This window comes from Quercus suber, unplaced genomic scaffold (assembly GCF_002906115.3).
Source record: "Quercus suber isolate HL8 unplaced genomic scaffold, Cork oak 2.0 scaffold_87, whole genome shotgun sequence".
Classification (NCBI taxonomy): Eukaryota; Viridiplantae; Streptophyta; class Magnoliopsida; order Fagales; family Fagaceae; genus Quercus; species Quercus suber.
This window is the reverse complement of record NW_027069552.1, coordinates 581812-592172: the sequence shown is the minus strand read 5'-3', so window position 1 is coordinate 592172 and position 10361 is coordinate 581812. Positions and strand designations below refer to the sequence as shown.

Sequence of the window (10361 nt, the reverse complement as noted above, 5' to 3'; positions counted from 1 at the left end):
GATTGTAAAAAAAAAAAAAAAAAAACCTTTCTTTAAAAGAAAAAAAAATACAAAGAAAAAAAAAGTGAGGAAGGAGAAGGAAATAGTAATTGAATTAAATAAAAATAGGTGAAAACCTTGGCATGCTGCTTCAACTTGGTAAATGCATTCTAAAAAATAAAATAAAAATTTGGCAAATGGATATGAACGGGTGGAAACTTGGAGTTGGGCAACTGATAAGGGAGTATTGGGATGTAAATTGTGGTAACTATTTTTATTTTCAAATTAAAACATGGGTGTGTGGATAACATTGAAACTATCGGTAAGTGGTAACTGCTAAATGATGATACAGGCAAGGAGAAACTAATTGGAAATGTGAACGTGTTATAAATTTAGCAAAAATTTAGGAGTTTTTAAATTAGTAATTAGTGAGAGAGTGTTCCTATTTTGTAGGCAATGTTTTAGTGCAAGTTAGACATGTATTTTTACTAGACTATCCCTTAGTTTTGTTTCTACTTAAACCTAGGAGTGTAGGGGTATTTTGGAACAAAAAAAAAATCTAGGCCAAACAGGTTCAGTTCCTTAAATAGTAGTATAGAAGTATAGATATATTGCTCTCTCTCTATCCACTTCAATTTTTCATGGAATTTTGTTAGTTTGTGGCTGTGGGTTGCTCTGGATTTAAGTGTTTTTTTTTTTTTTTTTTCATGGAATTTTGTTGGTTTGTGGTTGTGGGTTGCTATGGATTTAAGTTTTTTTTTTCTTTGTAGATTTCCACGTTTTCTTCTTCTTCCTTTGTTGTCAAATCTATGGCAAAGAAGAATCATGAAATTTTTGTAATTAGATTTTCTTTTTCCCTTTTTTTTTTATGCAAATTTTATTGGATTTTTGGTTTCTTGGGATTCTTCTATTTGGTTTTAATTTTGGGTTTGTTTTTGTTGATATATAGTGTTTTTCTCATCTTCATTTTACATTGGTTTGGATTTTCTTTTTCCCTTTTTTTGGTTATGCAATTTTTATTGGATTTTTGGTTTCCTGGGATTCTTCTATTTGATATCAATTCTGGGTTTGTTTTGGTTTGATATATAGTGTTACTGTCATCTTCATTTACATTGGTTTTCCCTTTTTATAAATTATTATAATCTCTAGGTCTTCTTATATGATAGCCTATGGAATGTTATGTTGGGGTTGCCGCTATTTTGGGTTCTGTGGGAATTTTTTTTGAAGGTTGGGGTTGGTTAGTATAGTTGTTCGAGATTGCTGAACATGTGTTTAATAGAATGCTCAGGTGTTTGTTCTTTGATTCTTCTTTGCCAATTCATTTGCGGTATTTCTTGAACAAGTTTGGAATGCTCAGGTGTTTGTTCTTAGATTCATATGTAATATGCCTTTTGTTCTCTGTTTAAAAGAATTCAGCTACAAGAAATTACACAAGGCTATGGTTTGATAAATAGTGTTATTGTCGTCTTCATTTACATTGGTTTTCCCTTTTTATAAATTATTATAATCTCTGGTTTGTCTTATATGATAGCCTACGGAATGTTATGTTGGGGCTGCCGCTATTTTGGATTCTGTGGGAATTTTTTTTTGAAGGTTGGGGTTGGTTAGTATAGTTGTTTAAGAGTTATATAACTCAGTTATATATGATTATGCAAGATGGGCATGGTATTAGATATTATAAATTTGAGGTAGAGATTCAGAGAGATGGTTGAGAGAGACTTAACAAATAGCAAACTTTAATGAATCCTCTATCATTATGCAAAATCAAAAGGCATATTACAGATTTTTAATCTTTTGACTTCATAACTGAACTTGCCTGTTTATGTGGTGTCATAGTACCTTTTAATTGGAGTATGTACATGAAATCTTTTAACTTCATAACCAAACTTCCTGTTTATGTGGTATAAAAAATACATAGCTACCTATAAAAACCTCATTTTATGTTTTCAATTTTTAAGCACAAAGGAGCTTGCACAAGCCTTGAGAGAAAAAACAACCCTTGGTTATATTGATGCTGGTGTTGCTGCAACATGGTACTCTCTTTTCTTTTTAAAATTCTCTCTTTTCATTAAATGTTGTTTTTCTTACACGTACACAAGCTGTTTGATAAAATTTGTAAGGGATTTTTTGTTGTTGTTCTAAAAGTCAGAATACATGGAGAGTGGTAAGGAGGAAGATAAATAGGGAATGTGATGCTGTGTTGTTGATTTAATCAGGGTGAGATGTATTTGTTGGCCTTATTTTCTCAATGTCATTTTTTGTGTGATGTAAAAACATGACTGACATTTTTTTTTTTTTTTTTTATGCTTTTTCAATTGAACCAGAATGAATTTTTTTTCTCCAACTTAAATGAATGACTGGCTTTTATGTACTGCACCTATTATTTGAACTTGCTTTCAAGTTTCACATGATTATATTCTTTAAGAAAACATGTACATACTCCAAATTAAAAAGGTGGACTAACTATTTGTATTAAAAATTTGTTGTTTTTTTTCCTCTTGGAATATACTTTTAAATCCTTTAAGAGATTTTGTGTTACCAAGATTTGCTATAGCTCAGTTTGTTGTATAGTTTATAGTGGTGGAACTACTGAGTGTGTATTTTGGTTTCTACAATGAAAATGGTTGGTTTGAGATCTCTAAATGTGACAAGAATTATCTGCAAAGTTGTGAAGTTTTGTTTAATGGTGGGGAGCAGAATTTTGTGTTGGGCAGGAAGCATAGGCAACCACAAAATTTCAGAGGGTGGTTAGAGATGATCACCCGGAATGGAAGTGGTGGCTGGATGGTATGGATGATATAATATATTAAGTAAATGTTTTGAGTTGTTGTGAGTGTGAATATTATTTTTTCACTTTTCACTAGAGAAATCGTTGCATCAATAATAAAATTTATATATTATTTTTTATTAATATATTTCATTCTATTTTTCTCCTCAAAATTTTGATAGAGATGGTAGTAACTTCAAAGCATACACAAGTAATTTATTCACATTATTTTTTTCCTATAAAGGTTTATTCTCTCATCATCACGATTATCTACTCATCAATATATTTTCTTTCCTCAAAGTCATAATACAAGTAGAGTTAATTCTTTGATTTATCTTGGGTTGTCTACCAATTGATTGATTTAAGTTGAATCTTCGAATTGAATAGTGGGAGTTGTCCTCAATTTATAAGCTTATTATTGTACATTATATTTGTATTTTAGATTAAGCCAATCATTTGAGAAGTGCATTGAAAATGGATATTTTTTTGCTAAAAAAAAAGAGCCCAAAATTTTGGGAGGCGATGCTTGCTATTGACACGAGTTTGAATTTTTTTGGAGTTTATTTTTTCTGCACTTAAACTGGCCTTCCTCTCTCTAATTTTTATTTATGGTTCTTGGTTGGACATAGCACTTTGAAATTTAAATTAGTCAAACTACACAAATTTGAATGGACAACATTAAATATTGTCTAATTTAAGGAGGGATATATTATGACAAAATTTAGTCATAGAAAAGGGACAGAATGTTTCGTAAAATTATTGTGTTTAGTTTTTGAGTTTGAAAAAACAAAATTTTGAATTTATATTTCTAAAACCCGATAATAATAATAAAAAACTCAATCTGATTTGATATTTGTAAAACCCAATACATAAAAGCAGACCCCTCCACCTTACTCCAAAACAAAGACCCATGGCCCATTCAGACTTCAAAGTCCTCCGTTCTGATTCTCCCTCTCAAGCCCACTCGGCATTCAAATACAAAGAATCTGTAATTGAAGGCAGGATTCTCTGATGAGCAAAATCTGAACCCAAGGTAAGAATTCGGATTCGCTTTCAATTGAAGACCTACTTACTCTGTTATTATTTTCTATATATTGCTCTTTCTCTCCACTTCAATTGCTCATGTGGGTGATCTACTTTTGGTGTTTTGGGTTGCTATGGCTGAATGTTTCGCCTTAGCAGGAGGAAGTTTTGGTATTTAATCATCTTGATTTAACTTTGATCTTATATTTCAGATGTGTTATTTATTTATTTTTGTTATTAATATGAGCCTTTTAGCGTACCAATTACTTGCATTGGTACCAATTAATGAATTTCCAATAGGTTTAATTCTTTTTCTTGGTGATAGGTTTCAAATTTGCTACATAGAACGTTTGGTCTTTGTTTTCCTTTTTGTTCTTGAAAAGATATAATAATTTCATTGTTATATGATAGTTGGAAATATTTACAAATTTTCAATTAGTCAAGAAATTTGATTTTCCTGGTTCCAAGGATGAAGGAGATCAAGATTTCAAAGGCTAATTTGATGTAAGCCGTGGCTTTTGTGATGGGTGGAATTCAGGAAGCCTGCAATGATATTTAATCTTTCAATGGTATCATATACATAATACCAAGTTTTGTATTTTTATATTCCCAGTATTTGATATATTGTTTTTACCAATCCAGTTGATTGTATTAGTTGCAGTGGAGGTTGGCTATTATGGTCAAATCGGAACCAAAGCCATGTGGATCTCTGAAGTTAGTAGTGGATTTGGTGCAAACAACCTGTACACTTGCTATGGAATATATGGAAGCTTAGAGAAATAATCAATCTAGATAGCCTGTTGAAGGGTGTACATGGCCTCTATGGATTTGGGGCTTCAAGCAGTTGAGGTAGAGTGTGAATTTAAAAGTCTAGTAGATGAAGTAAAGTCAACCGTACCTACCAATTTGAGCATTGGCCACATCCTTCCTTAATGATGTTAGACTACTTTGTAGTTGGTTCTTCTATTAGGAATTTATTTTTCTCTTATGGCTTTCCTTAAACAAACGGACCTACAGAGAAGATAGTATGTGAAGCAAAGAACTAGCTGGGTTTGCTAGACAATGATGCATTGGATGGAGCAATGTCCCCCTGGTATTAAGACTCTACTAAACAGTGATGTACCTGCTCAAAAAAAAAAAAAAAAAAACCAAATGTATTTGTAGCATTTTTAAGTGGAATTCCTTGCTTCCCTTCGGCATTTTTACTACAGCGTTACTCCAAATAATTTTAAATCAGATTTTTTTTTTCCTATTAAAAGTTGTGCTATTACCCCAATCCAATAAAAATCACTACTTATGTTTTAGTTTTAAAGTTGTAATATCTATTGGACAATATAGTATTTTGTGTTTCAATGCATTAATATTGTTCTTTTTTTAAAACAAAAAAATTTTCATATTTGGATGATATCTTGAATTATCACTAACTATATATAGTATATTATTAATGTCATCTCTTATTTGTAAGCATTTCATTTAATTATATAAGTTATTCCAACTAAAATAAAATGAAATGAAGATTTGAAATAATATTTTAAACTACCATAAATAAATATTCAATATAAACTAAAATTTTTTCTGTGCATCGCACGGGTTAACAACTAGTTGATATTTAATTGATAATGCTCTAGCTTTTTACTCAAGTAATGATAAAGTATAAAATAATGGTAAAGAATAAAGAAAATAAAGGTTCAGTAAACATTAGGTATTAACAGACAGAAGGGGGAAAACATTTTGTTCGGGACCCATTTTTCTAAGGGCCTTAAGAGGCCCAAGTCCAAAGGCCCAGATTCGAATACTAATAAAACATGCACAGTATGGCCCAAAACACAACACTAAGCCCAACAAGGTAAATCAGGCCGGCAAAACGGGGGGCTTTGGCGAAGTGAAGTACAGAGGACCAACTACTCCAAGTCCGCCACAGAGACAAAAAAAATATTATTATAATAATAATAATAATAATAAACCCACCATGCAAATTCATGTTCACTTGGAGTATCTTTCACATTTGCTTAAACTTTTAGATTTTAGATTTTGATTTGTAGTAGAGCTTTTTAAAAACTCAATTTTTCCGCTTTTTTTCACTTTTTCAAAATACTAGTATATTTTAGCACACTTTCAGCAAAAAGTAAAATAAATTATTCCTAAACAGACACTTAACAGACGTGCACCTAAAATTAGATTAATGCTTTGTTTAGATTGAGGGGGAGTAGGGGAGAAAGAGGAAGAATGATTTAATTTATCTTATTTGGATGTTTTTAGGGGAGGAGGGAGAGGGATTTGGAGGAATTTTAACAACTTCTAACCCCTTATTTTTAATCCCTCAAATTAGAGAGAATTGGTGAAAGAGTAGAGAGTAATTGTAGAGTTAATTAAACATTTTGAATTACCTATTGTACCCTTCACAATTTATAGCAATTACAAAATGAAGGCTAATTATTCCCTTTCCCTTTAATTTTAAAAACATCCAAACAAGATAGAAGGTAACCATTCTCCTATACTATCCTCTCCCTCCAAATTTCCAAACACAGCATAAGTTGGCTGGCCTAGCTCAGGGCTTTACCTCGCTATGCTTCCTTTCTACACCGAAATGAAGCCAACAAATTACCTGACATCCATTCAGTAACTTCTATCGCCCCATGATACCAAGACAAAGCCATGAATTCGGTTACATGTACTAAGAACAGCAACTTGTTCGATATGTTTAATAGCACAGAGCTCACTAATTGCTTGAGGCCACTGTGCTTCTGGGATGGCTAGATTTTCACGTATCTCAACTGGTGAAGTGTGAACATTAACCTATGACCATAATGCTGCTCCTTTCCTTAGTATATCCTAACAGAAAAGGTAATAAAGGTCAACATATCAACTCCATCTTTAAATAAATGAAGGCTTTTTCATGAAGAAAAGGCACCATTCTTCTTCAACTCCATTTAGGAGACACTAATCTACAGATTTTGGAAGCAGAGGAGGTACAACATAGTATCACTACCCTTTGGACAAGAGAACAAGGCAACATGGTCACAAATCACTCATTCATCCTCCCTGTGCAGGAAGTCATACCAAGCCAATACATTGGAGATTTCTCCAATCGTCTGATGTGAAACCATTTCAAACTGACAAAATGCTACCTGCCAAAGTGTAACAGATGCCTCATCCCCCTGCAATAATTAGGGAAATTCTCTATTTAATAACGCAAGCATCAGACACTCGTCAACACAACACATCCGCCCACGAATCTCTACAACCAATTTCAATCTAAGTACATTAGAAAACCCCATTTCTAATATGAGACTTTAATGTAATCCATCATTAGAAGTTTTCACTTACAACACAAACTGCGTTCTACAATACCAATTACAGTTTGGTCAGGATTAATCTCACTTAACTATTGACATGGCCAAATGGTTCTTCTACAAACTCCCCACAAGGATGGCATTAGATGTTAAGAAATTCTAATCCTCAACATCCTTAATCCATATTGGGGCCCAATACCAAACTTTGGATCCATGGTGTCAAATCTCTCAAGGAATCATCTCTCAAAATCAAAGACACCAATCTGTTCAGATACATAAACTCCAAAAGTTTGGGACTAGGGCTTAGTTGTTGTTTCACAAGCAAAAATAGAGTTAGCTGCAAAATATGAGTTGTTTTACAAAACCCCATTTTTATTTTATAAAAACCCTTTTTAGAAGAATCTCATCAAACCAATGAACAAATTAAGCACATAATATATATATATATATATATATATATTTTAAATGGTTATTCACATAAATATGTATATGTAGAAAATACCCGGTTGCTCTGTCAACCAAGAAACCATTCTTACAAGAATTCTAACAAAAACCAATGAACAAATTAAGCATATTATATTACAAATATACAAATTTAATATGAGAACAAAAACCCAACTTATAGGTAAAAACAAAGAATTAGATTCAAGTTAAAGTGGACTCGCTGTTAGCAAGGGACAACTTGAGCAATAGGAGAGGCAAACCAGCAAGGGCCTTGGAATACATGTTCTCATTTGATAACGCAACCCGACACCTAGTGTTCAGAGTGATGCAGGAGCATTTTCTAAGCTGTTTTAAAATGTTTTGATTGAGTCATGCTAGCAGCCTTAGCTGTTGAGAATAGTTAGTTACAACTATCTTTGCGTCCAAACAAGAGCCTTAAGGCAGTTAGCTTAAATGGCAGTTTTTCTTATCTAAATTAGTTAGTCTTGTTAATTCAACATGATAGAGTAAATAAATCCTAATTCAAATAGGAAAAGGAAAACAATAAAAAACTCTTTGCTCTTCATAACGTGATTTGCATCAAGTACTCTTGTACTCTCATTTTTGTAATCAATTTTTGAGAATTAGTGATTTTAAGCCTTCGTGTGTTTTTTAGTTCTTGCAGAGGTGCCTAACCACCTACTAAATGTTCTAAGCAACTTTCATTGCTTAACAAACCCAAAACAGTAGCCCACACACATTCCCTACATTAGTTTGGTATCAGAGCTTGAGATCCTTAGGATTCAAGTTCCTTTGCATTTTTTTTCTTCATCCCAGATCCATGAACCCATCAAGATTCAATCTTGATTGTTAATTATGATCCTAAACACCTTCCTTTAGTTAACCACAGCCTTCAATTGCATTAGTTTGCAACAGCAATAAGTCATGGCAAGTAAGAAGGGAAGAAAGGTTAAGGCAAAGAAGTCTACTGTTTCTGCAGTAGATGGGGAAGACACTGCAGCCAACGAAAAGGGGATCAAGGGGGTCAACTTGATTTCGCTGCTGAGGTAGCATTGTTGAGGAGGCAATTAAATGCCTTGATTGAGCATTTGGGAAGAGATAGGGAGTTTCCACAGCAGCAAGCTGGTCATAATGTTGCTAAGAATGATGCTTCAGAGGATGGGGAGAATGAGGAGCCATTTGTCCCAATTCAAAGACAAAGGCAGCAAAATAGGAATCAAGATAGGCAAGGCCATGTTCTTGTGATGTTCCAGCCAAGAGAGCCTGAATGTTAGGAATATGAAATAATTATTGTTATCCCTTTAGTTAGGTAGTTAGCTAGTTGGTTGAGATTAAGATGAGTTAGTTAGGATTTGAGCACCTGTAGCTCATTTAACATATGGCTTAATTCAGAAAGCACATGTTGAATTAACTAGCCAATTATCTTGAGCCATGTGAGCCACAATGACATTAAAGCTAGTTTCCTATACTTGATCGTAATTCAACATTAGATATCAATTGAAAAATAAACCAACTTCTTAGTACATTAGTACATCTCTCTCTCTCTTAATCTCCCTCTTTCTCTATGAAGGGTGACTACCTCAAATTAAGTCAATTTCCTTACAACTCCCATCAATCCCCTTATAATTCCTATCCATCCCCATTAGGAACCACCAGATTCCTAACATTTGGTATCAAAGTCGTCGATCTTGAGACGGGTGAATATGACTAGCAAGAAATCTTGAAAATGGTGAATGAAGTTTCAGAAAAGGTTAAGGCCTTGACAGAATCTCACAAGGCTGTTTCAAAGAAAGTCAAGGCCTTGGCTGAATCTAACAAGGTCATGAATGAAGAGCTCTCAAGATTGCGAGAGGTTTTTGAGAATATGATAGAAGAGGAGCTACAATCTCTTGATTCGACTTACCAAGAATCCACAATACATGATCTTGTTGCTATTGGTGTGGAGCAAGAACACACTATTGACCAAGAATCCACAATACATGAACTTGTTGCTGTTGGTGTGGAGCAAGAATACGTTGTTGGTGTGAATACAAGTGATCAAATGGTGTTTGACGTTGGCCAAACTCATGCTTCAACAAATGGGGCTGCTCATGTAATCAAGAATGTAGGTGTGGACTTAATAGTCACGTATGTTGGTGGCAATTCCATTGAATTTGGACTTTGCTATGGGGGACACATCTTGCTCATTAGTGGCTGTCATAAAGCCAAGGAACTAGATGCTTTTTTTCTTGGTGATAATTGTGGGATAAATGATGGATTCCATAGCCGAGACGATCACAATTTTTATAAGAAATTGAGTTCTATATTGTTGAAGGTTAAGTTCAATACAACTGCTTTGCGTTATGCTCCTATTTCATGGGCAGTGATTAATTGTTTTGGAGTTATTCATGTAATCAACGGTCAAGATGCTTTGGCGTATTGGGTTAGTGGCCGGTTTCCCCTAATGAAGGTGTTATTTCACAACAACACCTTGTGGGCAAGGTGTTTTCAAGGAGAGGGAAATGTTAGGAATATGAAATAATTGTTGTAATCCCTTTAGTTAGGTAGTTAGCTAGTTGGTTGAGATTAGAATGTGTTAGCTAGGATTTGAGCACATATAGCTCATTTAACACATGGTTTAATTCATAAGGCACATGTTGAATTAACTAGCCAATTATCTTGAGCCATGTGGGCCAATGATATTAGAGCTAGTTTACTATAAATATATGGTTGTAATTCAACATTAGATATCAATTGAAGAATAAACCAACTTCTTAGTGCATTAGTGCATCTCTCTCTCTCTCTTAATCTCTCTTTTCTCTATGAAGGGTGACTACTTCGATTAAGTTCAATTTCTCAACAATTCTCATTCCATT

At 33.6% G+C, this 10361-nt stretch overlaps 1 long non-coding RNA gene across 1 annotated transcript in view; it reads left to right on the top strand.

The window, feature by feature from the left end:
* LOC136067830 (uncharacterized) overlaps window positions 1-5073 on the top strand; it is an 8710-nt gene extending 3637 nt beyond the window's left edge. The window contains exons 2-3 of the long non-coding RNA XR_010629238.1: window positions 1945-3779; window positions 4412-5073. This is a non-coding gene — a long non-coding RNA (uncharacterized LOC136067830). The remainder of the gene's footprint in view (window positions 1-1944; window positions 3780-4411) is intronic.
* The last annotated feature ends 5288 nt before the right edge of the window (window positions 5074-10361 follow it).